We start from the raw sequence: 17874 nt of genomic DNA, 5'->3' as shown, positions 1-17874 counted from the left end.
TTCATAGAAAAACAATGGAAAAGCAGTGCAGTGGGATGCAGTTTCAAGTAACGGCTGTTAATCAGAATAAAGTCAGTAGTATTCAGCTGGTCATGTGATCTAATCATCAACTATTTTTGCCATAAGTACTCCTCATAAGTATTCATTTTTTTTAATGAGGTAAAAATTACTAAGTGCCTGAAACTGAATTATGCCACTTAAAGGTACAGTGTTGTTATAGTTAGCTAAAACTAAAACTATTAAAACGTTTTTGGTATTGAATTAAAACTGATATATATATATATATATTAGGGCTGTCAAACGATTAATCACGATTAATCGCATCCAAAATAAAAGTTTGTGTTTACATAATATATGTGTGTGTACTGTGTATAATTATTTTGTATATAAATGCACACATGTATATATTTAAGAAAAATAAAAATTTATATATAAAATGTTTATATTTATATAAAATATACATTATATATAGGCTACATTCAGTCTATGTACAGTACATGCAAATATTTCTTAAATACACATGCACGTGTGGGTATTTATGTATTAAAAATAATTATACACAGTACACACACATATATTATGTAAACACAAACTTTTATTTTGGATGCGTTTAATCGCGATTAATCGTTTGACAGCCCTAATATATATATATTAGGGGTGTAACGGTACATGTATTCGTATTGAACCGTTTCGGTTCGAGGCTTCCGGTTCGGTACGCATACAAACCGAACGATTCCTTGGACCATTTTTCCTGCCGACAAAATTCGCGCTGGCGCGACCACCACAACGTTGCGCAACATCAAATGGCAAGCGTAATGAAGCTGCGCTATTGTGCTTCACGGATCGTTTATCAGTTCGGAGCAGAGCAGCAACATCTGTGCAGCGCGAGCCGATCTCGATCAAGCGACACTGTTACAACCGTTACAACACAGCGCTAAGAGATCCAGTAAAGAAAACATTTGAGTTCGCCACTGAAGTAATAACATCGCTGCGAGATCTAGTGAGAAGCATTCAAATTTCTCCGTTATTAACCGTAGATCTCTATTAGATCAAACAGCGCTGACGTGGACACCAGGAGAAATATTGTGCCGTGAATGAACTAGTAATACTTTACGTCCACAGACCAGCAACATTCACCATGGATTTAATATAGTAACACTAACTGTAACCAGTTTGGCTGGAATAGTGAAATGCTTTCAAGTACTTCACACATCTTTTTCCAGCACTTCAAAACTCAAATATTATATAAATAAATAGCCTATATGAAGAGTTCAGATGCAAAAGCCTCTATAAGTGCCATTTGAAATTTTCTTCTAGAAATTAATGATCATTTTTATGAAGCTTGTACATTTAAGTTCAGTAATTTCACTCAAATGACAATTCATAGGTAATCTTCATTGCCATTTAAGTGAAATTACTGAACTTAAATATACAAGCTTGATAAAAATGATCATTCTAAGAAAATTTCAAATGGCTTTTGCATCTAAACTCTTCATATATTTAAATGTTATTTTTAATGTGATGACCAAAACGTTATTTGTTCATCCTTCAAAGATGACCCCCATTTATAAACCTGAAAGTTTCAAGATGTAGGAAAACTCACTTATTTAAAAAATATTTTTTCTTTTAACAAATAGCAAATTTCTCTGGCATTTCTTACTTTTTGCTGTATCGAAAACGTACCGAACCGTGACTTTAAAACCGAGGTACGTACCGAACCGTGATTTTTGTGTACCGTTACACCCCTAATCATTATGATATCCACAAAGATCCACATAACATCATAGAACACAGAGCAGGACATTGGACAGTAAAAATTCAGGCGCAACCTGACTTCTTCCTTCATATTATAGAATCCACAAAAGTCAATACATTATTCCAATTAATAATTACAGAGCGGAACTGAACATTACATATTGTATACATTAGATGCAAATTCTTAAAAAAAAAGAAAAAAACCTTCTTGACCTTATCTACATTTCATTTATTTTCTCTAGTAGCTCTGACCAACAGTCAATATTAGCGGTTTTGGCATGTTGTAAACGTGCTGTAGAGAGCTCTAATTGAGCAATTTCCCGGTATGAAGAAAGCCATTTACTCATTAACAACGTATGTGGGGGTTTCCAGCGACAAACTATCATTTTTTTTGGCGGCTGTCAAACCAGCCAAAAGACGACGCCTATTGTTAATAGTTAGCTTTAAAGACGACGTATCATTGAGCAGAAACAAGCATGGTGAAAAAAGAATGGGTCCTTTAATAATGGACATGATGGACGAAACACCATGCCAAAATCTATTGACCTCTGGACACTGCCACACCATATGGTAAAAGGTAGAAATGGTATTATCTGGACAAAAATCACAATATGGGTTGTCTCTAAGTTTCATTTGCTGTAATCTTCGCGGGGTTAAGTAAGACCTATGGATTAATCTATAATGTATCATTTGATGGTCAGGGTTTCTAGATGATAAAGACATGTTTGACCAAACCACGGGCCAATCTGGGTCCTGGGAGATGTTAATATCTGTCTTCCAGAGTCTGATAAGTGATAAAGGTTTATATGAAGCTGTAGTTATAAACTTATATAACTCTGAGACAATACCTTTAATTTTACCCTTAGTGTCAAAAATTACATGAAGGGGATGATTCCCCAACTCAATACCCCAAGGAACGCCCTGAGCGCGCATTGCTGTACGAAACTGCAAATTAAAAAAAAAAGTGCCCGGTAAATTATAAACTCTCTCTAGGTCATGGAATGCACGAAGACCCTGTTCCCCTATAACATCCTTAAGGACACAGATCCCTCTGTTGCTCCACTGAGGGAACATAATTGGTTTCTTATCAATTAAAAGTGAGTGATTATTAAAGATAGGGGATTGAGCGAAAAAAGTGTTTGGAATTTTGGCAAAGCGGTGGACTTTATTCCATACCTTGAGAAGATAAGAGATTATTGGCCCAAAATCACGTTTAACTGTACTATGGGGTATATTAGAAAGTACCAGGCTGGACAGGCAATATGGATGTGTTAAATGTTCTTCAATGGGGCGCCATGACACCACAATCTCTGGATTCATCCATATAGCAAGTGAGCGCAAAACAAAGCTCCAGGAATACCACTCAAAATTGGGCAAATTAACACCACCTGAAGATCGGTCTTTGTAGAGTAAATGCTTTAATTCTGGGTTTTTTCCTATTCCATAAATAAGAGCTAATGATTGAATGTAGCTTCTTCCAGTAACCACCTGGTGGAGCTAGGGGGATCATACTACTCACAAAATTAACACGAGGCAATATGTTCATCTTAATGACTGAAATTCTAGCCTGAAAAGAAGTAGGGAGCATCCCCCATCTATTCAGGTCACCCTCCACATTTTTTAGAACTTTATTATAATTGTCAGCAGTTAACAAGTTGAGTGAGGGACTGATGGACACTCCTAGATATGTAAAACTACTAACAACTGGAATATTGAAAAGTGATATCTGGTCATCCAGTCCCCCCAACAACATTAAAGCCGATTTTGTCCAGTTTATCTTATAGCCTGAAATACTGCTGAAATTCTTGAAGATTTTAAGAAGATGTGGAAGAGAATTAGAAGGATTTCTTGTAAAAATTAAAATGTCATCTGCATACAAAGAAATGCAGTGTAATGTATCTTGAATAATGATTGGTTCTAAAGCCTCCGACTGCCGTATTGCCTGGGCAACAGGTTCCAAAGATAAAGAAAATAAAAGTGGAGATAGAGGGCAACCCTGACGGGACGATCTTGTAACTGGGAACCTAGCTGAACAGTTGCTGCCCGTTATAACGACCGCAGAGGGGTTAGTATATAATAACTTTATCATAGATATAGAGCTATCACTAAAACCCATGACTTGGAGAACAGACCACAAGTAACACCATTCCAGCCGATCAAAAGCCTTCTCAGCATCTAAAGAAAGAATAGCATTTTGATCTTCTGAATTGGAGGCAAAATCTATAATATGAAGCAAACGACGGACATTATCCGATGCTAGTCTAGATTTGATAAACCCAGTTTGATCATGATGAACTAAATGGGGCATGTAGCGCTCTAAACGTGTAGCTAAGACCTTAGCGTATAGCTTGACTTCACAATTCAGAAGACTTAGAGGCCTATAGGAGGAGCAGTCGTAAGATGGCTTGTCCTTCTTAAGTAATAAGGATATTATTGCACTATTTGAACTGGCAGAGAAGGAACCTCTGTCAATAGAAAAATTAAGCATATTCAGCAATAAAGGACCAAGCTGGGGCCAATAGGCCTCAAACAGTTCTGGTGGTATTCCGTCCAGGCCCGGAGACCTGCCTCTATTCATTGCTTTAATAGCTAATCTCAGTTCTTCCAGCTGAATTGGTGCCTCTAAAGCCTAGTTCACACTACATGATTTTAAAACGTCGGGCTGAACTGTCCGGTTCACACTACATGACTTGCTCTCTGTGAAATCAGGAGTGTTCAAGTTGTTGAGCTGTTCACACCACACGACACAACGTGATTGATCCGCAACAGGAGGTAACGCACTACACGAGTTGACAACAACTCTGTCACCCAACGATTCAATCTTGTCTACAAACCACGTTTTGTCACAAAAAATCACGCTATAAAACGAACCGGAAATGACGCGAAACATCACGCGCGCTAATACCCAGCGAAGAAGACGAAGACCCATGCCTTGCTCTGATTGGAGCAACCCATGCCTTGCTCTGATTGGCTGTAGCTCATGACATCAATGAGGTTGAGTCGGGCGAAAGCTCTGGATATCTACCATGCTAGATATTTTTCTGGGCTCGGCGACGTGTCTGCGAGTCGTCAGCGAGCGTCTTTGATGCGTTGTTGGCTCTTTCATACTAACAGATTGGCGAGCGTCCATCGTCCGCTAATCCCCCGCGATTTGCACGCGATAACACCCTGACCTGTCGGCGAGCTCAACGATGTGCAAATCGGGCTTATAATCCTGTAGTGTGAACTAGGCTTTAGGAACATACAGCTTCAGGAGGCAATTTAGGTAGTTGTAATGATTTAAGGAATTCAGAACAGTAGGGCTGTAGTCAACCAAAGTCTTGTCCTGCGCAACGATTAGTCGACTAAAAAAACGCGATGTTTTGATTGAACATTTTTTAACAATTGTCATAGAGCATTTAGAAAACAACAACGAAAAAACATCAAAAATACATAAAACTATAATAATAATACAATTCTTTGAAAATTTTACGTGATTTTTTTTTTAACTGCAAAAAGTGAGGAGCTCTGTCCTAGGTCTAGTAACAGTCACAATCGCGCACCTGACCACACCACACGCTAAAAAAAATATAACTGCTATCTGCCACAATGAAAAATCCTAACAAAAGCTCTCGTTTATACAGGCTGTATATTCTTCTTTACTTTCAAAGCTATGGGCAGTGTTTCCTCTAGGATTTTTTCCAGCCGTGGTGGCAGGCCCATTTCGCCAGGGGAGGGGGCGTGGCCCATGAGTGATATTCCCATTGACCACGCCCCCTTATCCTAGGTGTTTAAACCTCCCCTAAGCATTATAAAATGAAAGGCGCCAATAAGAGCGGCAAAGCGTTTATGCGCATCCCGTGCGCAGAATGATGCATTTGAAGCAACGCGAAGTCACAGCGTGCAGCGCTTCGCATTTAAAAGTTCAAAGCACAAAGCGAAGAGATTATATCTATCTATGCTTAATGTATTATATCTATACAAGTTTATTGAGCCTTTTCTTTTAACAGTTTTAAATTTCAGTTAACTTACAGTGCGGATGAAGAACAATTCATACTGCTCTCTAGTGCTGTAGTAACAGACACCCGGGAGAAAGGAATATGATTTAGAAAGCGCTATAAACTTCAGCAAGATAAAGTAATTTTATGCAAACTATAGACCTTTATCTACAAATAAAGTATAATAATGGGAACATTGATCTTGAAGAGAGTGTCGTCGTACTGTCGTACCCGAACGTGACGTGCTGTTTGAATGCTGAATGAAGAATGACGGAGGAGATATGAGTTTTCATTAACTTTAACTTAATGACTTAAATATAAATTTTTACCTCACATTATGCTATTGAATGACTTTAGAAGTCTTGGAATATAGTGCGAAAACTTTATGGTGCTTTACAATGTTTTGTATGCCTTTAGTGGGGGTTAACAATAACACAATATCGGACCGAGAAGCTGCAGCCGTGGCGGGATGATTTTAGGTGTGGCGGCCCGCCACGGCAGAATGAATGTAGCGGAAACACTGATGGGTTAACTTTTGTCCAGCCGATCTAGGAGTACAAACACACAAAAAAACCCAAAGAGCCTAAAAAACATTCCTAATAATAATAAGCTGTATTGTAGGACCGCATATAGGTTTATTTTCGTTTTGTTACATTATTTAGGCTATTTTCAAATGCGTCAAGTGTACAAATAAAAACAAAAACATATCAAGAAAACACAATCTATTGAGTCAGCATGATAAAGCCGTTAAAGGGACTGCTCACGTCTTTTGCTCGCTCAAGTTCGATTTCAAATGTAGGCGCGCGGTGTGCGCGCTCATGATGGAAGCAACGCGGTGCGACGCGCTCTTTTTTTTACAAGTGCGTCCACGCCGCATCGAGATAAAAACATATAGTGTATAAAAACATAAAAACCGAAACAAGTAGCATTCTAACTGAATGAATACAGCTAAACTACCTATATCCCTTACTGAGCACAAAGCCACAGGCTAAACTACCTATATCCCTTACTGAGCACGAAGCCCGAGTGTTCTATGTGTGTGCGCTAAACGGTGGCGCTGTTACAAAATAGCCTAAATTAAAGCATTTAAAGTTGGGGATAAAACATAGGCTAATTATATTTAGAATACAGTAATATATAACTGCTTATAAAGGAATAAATATCAAGGAGTAAATCATTGAAAAATTATTTCTATTGGTAAAAAAAAAAAAAAAAAATGCGACTGGTCGACCAATAAGAACGTCAGTCGACCAAGACGGCATCGACCGATTAGTCGACTAAACGACTAAAGTTGACAGCCCTACAGAACAGGCTTTGTCATCATGAGGCACCTCTGAGGTATAGAGACTTTGGTAGAATTGTTGAAAAGTACTATTAATCCGTACTGGGTCAGATGTTATATCCCCCTCTTTAGTCCTTATAGCTGATATCTTTGCTAGATCATCATTTTTCCTTATTTTATAAGCGAGCAAACGGCTGGGACGAGCGCTGCTATAGTAGTGATTTTGCCTAGTGCGATGGATAGTAAATTCTGCTTCTCTTATTAACAAGCTGCTAAGTTCATCAACTAATTTATGACGCTTACAGATGTTTTCTAGAGAGGGATTACTTAACATTTCAAATTCAAGAGCTGCGATTTCAGACTCCAAGCAATTTATACGATGTTTTTTAGATGTATTGAGATAGGATGCAAAAGATATAGTTTTATTCCTAATGCACCCTTTGACCGCATCCCATAGCACTCGTGGATCATCAACTGATGGACCATTTATTTTAATAAATTCCTCCAACTCAGCCTCCAGCTCGCGTATAAATATATTATTCTGAAGCAGAGACGTGTTAAAACGCCAACGAACTGCCCTAGATCGACCAACTTTTAAGGAAATACTACATAACACAGCCCTATGATCGGATAAAGCTATTGGGGTCATTTCAGTGCTGCAAATGTCGTAAAACATGTTGAAGATTAGCGAACAGGCTGTCATTTACTTAAACGATAAGGTGTTTCTTCACAAAAGCGGTTTATTCAGTGTAGTGAAGCCTCCTCTCCACTGACATCCATTCATAAAAAAACGGCCTCTGCTCTCCTTCCCTGCATACTGGCGTTAGCATTAGCCATTACGCTTTTTTGGCTAAAGGTTGCAGGCTTGTCATCTATTGACTTTGGTTTCCTCCCTGGAGGAGCCAATGAGTGAAGTGCTAGTTGGCTATCAGCAAACGGGTAGCAGGTGCTAGCAATCAGGCATTCAGCTCCTGTTAGAGCAGCAGCACGGAAAAGAAAAAAGAGGGAAAAACAAACTAAAACTACAGCCAAGAAAGAAACCAGCTTTTTCAGTCTCTCAGAATGGTCAATCAGAATAATTTTACAATGCAAGGTTTATTAGGGAAAACATCCAGTAACATTTATCATTTTGTTATTAAGTTTCTGAGAGACACAGACTTAGCCAAAAGGATTTAATTTTTTTTTTAAGTTACAATTAGGGCCGGGACTTTAACGCGTTAATTAAGATGAATTAATTACAGACTTTAACGCGTTATTTAATTACACAAAAAAATATTTTTAATCGCACTTATTTTTGCACCGCGGAACGTTTCTCACTGGATGAGTTTCGGCGGACCGATTATACTGGCGCACCAACTAGCGTTCATGACGAAGAAGCTGGCGAGATCGCTTTGGTTGGCCGGTGGATGGGAAATTTTGTTACAAAAAACGAACGGATGGAAGCGTCGATAAGAGCATGGTTGTGTGCAAGCTATGCAACAAGGAATTCGCTATTGCTATTAGTGTAGTGTAGCAATATGCTATTGCTACACTTAATGGCAAAAATTGCACTGGTCTGCTGGACTTGGTTGAACAAAAATAAACAATATTTTGTATTCAGTCATTATTCAATGGTATACTAAAAATCCATGTGAAAAAAATTACTTCTCACTGTTCTCAGTTCAAATATTTATGCAATTAAAATGCAATTAATTTCGATTAATTAATTACAAAGCCTCTAATTAAAGGAGAACTCCGGCGCAAAATGAACCTTTGGTCTAATTACACATTGTTACCTAGTCAACCGTTATCTGAGATTTGTTTTCATGATTATCGAATGTAAATAGTTTTATCTCTACAAACAGTTTAGCCTATAAAGCTAGTATAACGCTAGTATATTGGGCATAGTGTAATGACAAATAAAAATCGCTTGTTAATACCACTAACAAGGCTCAAAATAGCCCCACACTAGCACGGTAGCATAATGAGGGTCCCTACCTTCAAACCGAAGCATTGAGAACTTTGTCAGTGTCCAGACAGTTTAATAAGAAGATATTTTAAACATACAGTCAACTTCGCGTATACAGGCAGAAGCCATCTTTGAAATACAGCCTTTACCAGTCGATCTACGAACGCCGATCCAAGCCTGCTGTTCGCGCTCACCTTATCACAACTTATAGCTCGTTCGCATTCTCACCAGCGCACTTGGATCGGCGTTCGTAGATCGACTGGTAAAGGCTGTATTTCAAAGATGGCTTCTGCCTGTATACGCGAAGTTGACTGTATGTTTAAAATATCTTCTTATTAAACTGTCTTTACACTTACAAAGTTCTCAATGCTTCGGTTTGAAGGTAGGGACCCTCATTATGCTACCGTGTTAGTGTGGGTCTATTTTCAGCCTTGTTAGTGGTATTAACAAGCGATTTTTATTTGTCATTACACTATGCCCAATATACTAGCGTTATACTAGCTTTATAGGCTAAACTGTTTTTAGAGATAAAACTATTTACATTCGATAATCATTAAAACAAATCTCAGATAACGGTTGACTAGGTAACAATGTGTAATTAGACCAAAGGTTCATTTTGCGCCGGAGTTCTCCTTTAATTAGATTAATATTTTTAATCGAGTCCCGGCCCTAGTTACAATATCTCCTGATTCACACTCCAGCCCAGTCGGTGGTGGTGATGCACCGTTAAGTTGGTTTGCCAACCCCCATCAAAAAACAAAAGAAGAAGAACAAACTAAAGCATATGACTGCCCCCAGAACAGTACAAACTACGATATGGGACGTAACAATATTTTAAGTTTTTTATTTTAAGTTTAGAAATTTCTTATGTGCTTTTGTCATTTTTATCAGTTTCTTTGTAAATGTATTTATTCAACTTTTACACACGTCAGCAGTGTGTAAGTGTATTTGTTTCTTGTCTCACTTTTTCCCCACACTCTTCGCCTGACTATGAGGGGTGGGGGTACTGGTCTGCTCATCTCCAATGATTGGAAATTTAATCCTTTACCATCTTTGTGTGACAATAGCTCCTTTGAATTGCAAGCAATTACTATCACCCACCCCATTAAAATGCATTTTGTAGTTGTTTAGGTCAGCTAGGTAACTTCTTGGAGGAGTTGTGTGTTACTCTCATCCTTCCATAAGGATGGCACTCCTTTGGTAGTAGGCTACTTGGAAACTTCAACATCCACCTAGAAAAATCTGCCTCGTTTGACCACAAGCGAGTGTCTATGTGGCTACTCACAAATCAGGTAACTAATTGGACCTTATTTACTCACGCTACTGCTCCATTGATCATATGCTGGTCACTCCACTGCACACTTCAGATCACTGCTTCCTCACTCTTAACCTCAACCTGACTACTGACACAACACACACTCCTCAACAGGTCACCCTTTGGCGTAACCTGCGCTCATTCTCAGCTTCCCACCTGCCTCCCACCTATCCTTTATGGTCTCATCCTCACTTGCCCTGCTCTCAGTTATCGAAGTTATGAGACTGGAAAGATCAGCTTCGAAATCATCAGTACTCATCTAGCTGGATCTGTCTGATGCTTTGAAGTTAACCAACAGATCCTCCTGCCAACCCTCATGACAAAGGGCATCAGAGGATCTCCATTGGTTCTAGTTGTACCTCTCAGGTAGGTCCTTCAGGGTGTCATGAAGGGGTGAGGTGTCTAAGTCACAACATCTAGCTACTGGGGTGCCTCAAGGCTCAGTGCTTTGACCACTTCTCTTCTCCATCTACATGTCATCACTAGGGTCTGTCATTCAAAAACATGGCTTTTCCTATCAATGCTATGCTAATAATTAGTGCTGAACGATTAATTGCATTTGCGATAATATCGCGATATGATGAAACGCGATTTTTAAACCGCAAAGGCTGCGATTACACTCTGGTCACGTGACACGCGAGAGAAAAGCAGTCTGCAGATGTAGCATCAACTTGGCACGCTACACATATAGGCCTGGCATATTTCAGAATTTCAGAATCGAGTCTGAGCTTAGTTTTTAAACAGATGCGTGATGACGCTGCGTGTGCTTTTTAAACAGATGCGTGATGACGTGTGTGTCTCTCTCTCTCTCTAACCTTACGAAAAATAATCTTTCATAAAGTTCGGAAAGGTTTAGTTAAGCGAATTACAAGGACATTCGCGGGCTTTATCGCACTGGTTGCTGCTTTGCTTGATGTTACTCTTGCAGTTTGCGGTCTCGCCCGCCGGAATTTTCCTCACAAATGCTCTACTAAGGAATTATTTATGTCTTTTGGAATGCAGTTGGCTTATATATTAAAAATATGAAAATCACTGAGAAGGCTGCTTTCAATTTAAAATACTCACGCGCGCTTTGTGAAGAGCGCTTGCGCATGCGGCTGTGAGCGACTCAGTGGTTAATGTACTGGCATCTCAAAATGCTTTTATGATGCGAAATGAATGTAAACACGGTCAGTCAGTCATATCTTAAACCAACAGAACAAACCACATCTTATATTTCAAAAGGGATATGTGCACTAGTGTGAATGCAGCTTATCGTATCTAAACTGAAAAGACAAATCACTCACAGCTCTTGAACGTTCAGACAGCACTCTTTGTTTATTGCTTGTAATATGTTTTTTTTCCTCTTTATTTACTAGCTTTTATATTTTGAAGCTATATTCGTTTATATAGCCCATTTAAAATTCTTAACATGTTTTTTTAATAATTATTTTAAAAAATACGTATAATTACACAAAGTTTTTAACTGTTATTAATAGGGGTGTAACGGTACACAAAAATCACGGTTCGGTACGTACCTCGGTTTTAAAGTCACGGTTCGGTACGTTTTCGATACAGCAAAAAGAAAGAAATGCCAGAGAAATTTCCTATTTGTTAAAAGAAAAAAATATTTTTAAATAACTGAGTTTTCCTACATCTTGAAACTTTCAGGTTTATAAATGGGTGTCATCTTTGAAGGATGAACAAATAATGTTTTGGTCATCACATTAAAAATAACATTTAAATATATATTTATTTATATAATATTTGAGTTTTGAAGTGCTGGAAAAAGATGTGTGAAGTACTTGAAAACATTTCACTATTCCAGCCAAACTTCTATGGTTACAGTTAGTGTTACTATATTAAATCCATGGTGAATGTTGCTGATCTGTGGATTTAAAGCCTATAACTAGATCATTCACAGCACAATGTTTCTCCTGGTTTCCACGTCAGCGCTGTTTGATCTAATAGAGATCTACGGTTAATAACGAAGAAATGTGAATGCTTCTCACTAGATCTCGCAGCGATGTTATTACTTCAGTGGCGAATTCAAATGTTTCCTTCACTGGATCTTAGCGCTGTGTAGTAACAGTGTCGCTTGATCGAGATCGGCTCGCGCTGCACAGATGTTGCTGGTCCGAACTGATAAACGACCCGTCACCGTGAAGCACAATATAATGAGTAGCGCAGTTTCGTTCCGCTTTCATTACGCTTGCCATTTGATGTTGCGCAACGTTGTGGTGGTCGCATATTTTGTTGGCAGGAAAAATGGTCCTAGGAATCGTTCGATTTGTATGCGTACCGAACCGGAAGCCTCGAACCGAAACGGTTCAATACGAATACATGTACCGTTACACCCCTAGTTATTAATAATATTAATTACGAAAAACATAGCAATTACGATTCCCATCCCTACTATACAATGATTTATTGCTTGTCTTTGTCGAATAATAGAAGATAAAGAACTTAAAAAGTAATCGCATATTAAATCGCAATCGCAATATTGGTTAAAAAAAAATCGCAATTAGATTATTTTCCAAAATCGTTCAGCCCTACTAATAATACACAACTCTACCTCTTAATCCAGCCAGATGATCCAATGGTAGCTGCTCACATCTCAGCCTGCCATTTCTGGCAGGATTAAGGACCACCACCTTCAACTAGGGTTCGGTATCGGTTGGGTTTTATCCGATACCAGTACCTACTCGGTATTTTTTAAACGGTTCCGGTGCTTAAACGGTTCTTGAAACGGTACTTAAGAAAACAAAACCGCACACACTTTGTCGAAAAATAATACCCCTTTATTTACAGGGCCAAACTGGATACAATATTAACTTATATCTTTAAACAATATAAATACAAGTAACATATGGTAATAATAAATAAACCAATATAAAATAAAAATTCACATTACATAATATCAAATAAAACAATATTGTATCAAACAATGTAATAATACTGGAGATTAACAGAGATTACTACCTGGGTAATCTAATATCGACATGGCTACAGGTTCCCATGTTTTGTCTGCTTGAACCAGTCATGTAAGTTATCTGGTCATTGTACTAGTTACGCAGCGCTTAGCTTGGCAAGTTTGGTATTTCGTTCCCACTGCGTCTTAGCTACGCAGCTTTGAGTAAACTTATGAAAGAGAACGTCTCTGGTTACTGGTGTAACCCATGTTCTCTGAATAGGGAACGAGACGCTGCGTTCACTGCCAAACTCCTCGCGCTGCCGACAAGCTTCCTTTTTTGGCAGAGAAATCTGAGGAGCAGATGATGCGCGCGCTAATATAATACGATGACGTGAGCGTCAAGGCGGCGGCCGCGCCATCAGCCAATGGATTGGAGTGAATCGTGACTCTATATGGGCTTCAGACAATCGTTCTGACGCGTAATTTTACATGTGAAATGCAGCCAAACCTTGGAGCGTTTTGTCTTCGCCATCTTCAATAATCCCCTCGCTATCAGCAGACGTTCCGGGAGTCTCCCGCATATTGATAACGGCTCCCTGATGCCCGCAAATTAGTTAAAATCTCCCGGAACGCTTGAGCGAGCGAGCAAAAGCGCGCATGTGAGACAGAACAGACAGTGCTCCAATAAACCGTATAGTGCGTGCACGGCGGAGAGAGGGAGAGAGCGAGAGACTTTGCGTGTGTGCGCCTTATGCCACAGAGACTCAGGCACCGAAATTTTCGTTCTTATTCGGTCTGGTTACTACCGTTTACGTCAGAACCGGTTCCCTATTGGCACCGCGTTTCGGTACCCAACCCTACCTTCAACTCAGCCTTACAAAGACAGAACTGCTTGTGGTCTCGGCAAACCCAACACTTTATAACAACTTCTCCATTCAGCTAGGTTTGTCAACCATAACTCCACAGGGACAGCCAGGAACCTTGGCGTTTTTATTGATGATCACTAACACTTCACAGACCACATTGCAAGAACTGCCCCATCCCGCAGATTTGTCTTATACAACATTAGGAAGATTAGCTCATTCCTATCGGAGCATGCAACAACTCCTTGTCCAAGCTCTTGTTCTATCCAGACTGGACTATTGTAATGCTCTTTTGGCAGAGCTTCCAGTACTGTCAAACCTCTTTAACTGATCTAGAATGCAGCAGGAAAGTGGTCTTTAACACCCTTTTCACACCTCCCTTCATCAATTTGCACTGGTTGCCAATAGCCGCTCGCTTCACGGCTCTGCACCTATACCTAAACTTACTACTCCTATCTTGCATTCTGCAAATGAATAGCGCCTTGTGGTGCCATCCCAAAGAAGCACAAATCACTTTCACAGACCTTTACCTTGACTGTTCTAAGCTGGTGGAATGACCCATTCAAGAAATGGCTAAAGACGCATATTTTCCGTCAACACATGACCCAATAATACTAACACTTAATATTATATTCCATTTTATTTCTATTCCATCTGTTTCTTTTTTATTTAACAAAAACCTTGCTACATGTACTGTGGTACTAACTGGGACTTGTCACAGCACTTACATATTTTTTGGACTATTGTTGATCTGATTGCTTCTATGTTTTCATCATTTGTAAGTTGGTTTGTATAAAAGTGTCTGCTAAATGATTGAATGTAAATGATAAATGTAATTTTAGTACTTCAACTTATATGTTTTAATTAGTTGCCGAGACAACATAACGAGACAATTTAAGTTTTTCATGTAATATATATATATATATATATATATATATATATATATATATATATATATATATTAGGGGTGTAACGGTACACAAAAATCACGGTTCGGTACGTACCTCGGTTTTAAAGTCACGGTTCGGTACGTTTTCGATACAGCAAAAAGTAAGAAATACAGGAGAAATTTCCTATTTGTTAAAAGAATTTTTTTTTTTTTTTAAATAAGTGAGTTTTCCTACATCTTGAAACTTTCAGGTTTATATGGGGGTCATCTTTGAAGGATGAACAAATAATGTTTTGGTCATCACATTAAAAATAACATTTAAATATATGAAGAGTTCAGATGCAAAAGCCATTTGAAATTTTCTTCTAGAATGATCATTTTTATCAAGCTTGTATATTTAAGTTCAGTAATTTCACTTAAATGGCAATGAAGATTACCTATTAATTGTCATTTGAGTGAAATTACTAAACTTAAATATACAAGCTTCATTGATCATTCTAGAAGAAAATTTCAAATGGCACTTAGAGGCTTTTGCATCTGAACTCTTCATATATTTATTATATAATATTTGAGTTTTGAAGTGCTGGAAAGAGATGTGTGAAGTACTTGAAAGAATTTCACTATTCCAGCCAAACTGGTTACAGTTAGTGTTACTATATTAAATCCATGGTGAATGTTGCTGGTCTGTGGACGTAAAGCATTACTAGTTCATTCACGGCACAATGTTTCTCCTGGTGTCCACGTCAGCGCTGTTTGATCTAATAAAGATCTACGGTTAATAACAGAGAAATGTGAATGCTTCTCACTAGATCTCGCAGCGATGTTATTATTTCAGTGGCGAATTCAAATGTTTTCTACACTGGATCTCTTAGCGCTGTGTAGTAACAGTGTCGCTTGATCGAGATCGGCTCGCGCTGCACAGATGTTGCTGGTCCGAACTAACGGTCCGTGAAGCACAATATAATGAGTAGCGCAGTTTCGTTCCGCTTTCATTACGCTTGCCATTTGATGTTGCGCAACGTTGTGGTGGTCGCGCCGTCGCATATTTTGTCGGCAGGAAAAATGGTCCTAGGAATCGTTCGGTTTGTATGCGTACCGAACCGGAAGCCTCGAACCGAAACGGTTCAATACGAATACATGTACCGTTACACCCCTAATTAATGAGTACAGCCATAGTAACGTCTTCAATTAGTCAATTAGTCAGCTTGAGATCCTTTCAATCTAAACTGATTATATCTCTTAAGCCTATTAGAGAATTTATTTTTATGAGCAGTAGGTTTTTTTTAATTATGAGAAAGAACCATAACTCTCCACACAGTCAAAGCACAACCAAAACAATGTTCTTCCGCAAAATGCATGATTTCGGGGGTTTTTTAACCGCTAGAGGGCCAAACGTTACATAATGCACCTTTAATTACTCACTCACTTACTACCAATAAGTATAGAGTGGATTGGTATTGGCAGAAGATGGAGAGGCACTTTGATGAGGGAGAATCGTCCTTAAATCAATGGAATAGATTCAGACATCAGTGTCTCCATTCACTAAATGAAATGCACAGCAATGTGATTGAGAGCATCTGATATAGCTGACTCACATCCTCAATCTCCTTTATTATTCACATAATTCTTCAAGCATCCTTCCTAATTCTATCCATTAGAATATCTACCGATCTAAAATGACTGGAGAAGCTTTTTCAACTGCAGCCTGTTGGAACATGTCATTTCCTTTCCTATGAAACATATTTTCTTATCTGCAGACAATTATAAATTTAATTTCCATTTTCCGTCCTTATTTTCATCTCAATATCAAACTGCATTAACATGCATTTGTTCCTATGCTGATGGTTTGACGGGTGAATGAGCTGTCAGAATCAATGATTTAAGAGGGATCTGCAGATGCTTCGTATAACTGTCTCATTCCAGCAAGTGGACAGCACAGGCAAATAAAGTTAATCACACCTGAGGGTGTATCTGACTGTCTAGTATGTAGGACTACTATTTAGAAATGATCCCCTCACATGAAAATTTCAACACAGGAGGAATTTCAGTACAGACAGCATGCCGAGACAAGGATGAACAAGGCTGTAGGTTAAGGTTTGACACATATTGGCTGTGTCAGCTGTCCAAATACACTGTCTAGTATAGGAAGCTGACTATTTTAAAACATAACTATCTTGAGGATGTGTATTCACAATTCATCTAGTACATCAAGGAACTTTTAGTGCACTACACCTGCCTTTTTCAGTGTGAATGCACTACTACAAAATGGAATATTGCATAATATGCTAAATGGGACAAACATTGTAAAATACAGACATGAGACCACCACCATTCTGACAGCTCAATAAGTAAAGGTGCTGTCACATTTACCATTGTTCTGTATATTTTCGTGGGCGAAATCAAGTAATTTCAAAAGGAATCCTCTTTATTGTGAATTTTGCATGAGTACAACATATTTCCCAACACAGATTTCACAATTTGTTTAACAAGTCTGTCACGCGTTGACCATCAGTTTGCTGCTTAGTTTGACACCGAATTCTGTGAGCAGCACTTAATATCGCTACACTATTAACAACAGGCAATTGACTTTTTTTTGCCTGCAAAATTTTATTAATGTGATCATATCTTAAGTGATAATACAGTCAGCCAGTCATAACTGCTCAATATTTTTCTATAGGCTAATCACTGTACAATATCAAACATATTTCATGGCGGCTTACAAAATTAATGATTAAATAAAACATTATTTTGAGTTTGAATTATTTGATGTAGCCTAATAAAAAAATTAAAAAATGTGTGGTCCAAACGTATCATGACAAAAATGTTTGGGCCTTTCCAAACTCTGTGTTCTCTCGGGAGTTTAGTTTAGGTTTTTGATGTACAATAATCTCTGTGTTTGACATTGATGCAATTTGAGACTTACATGTTTTGTTCTACAACTTGAATTTCATA

The sequence above is a fragment of the Rhinichthys klamathensis genome, unplaced genomic scaffold (genome assembly GCF_029890125.1).
Source record: "Rhinichthys klamathensis goyatoka isolate OS25496 unplaced genomic scaffold, OSU_Roscu_1.1 h1tg000262l_1, whole genome shotgun sequence".
Classification (NCBI taxonomy): Eukaryota; Metazoa; Chordata; class Actinopteri; order Cypriniformes; family Leuciscidae; genus Rhinichthys; species Rhinichthys klamathensis.
Note: the sequence above shows the minus strand (reverse complement) of the source record.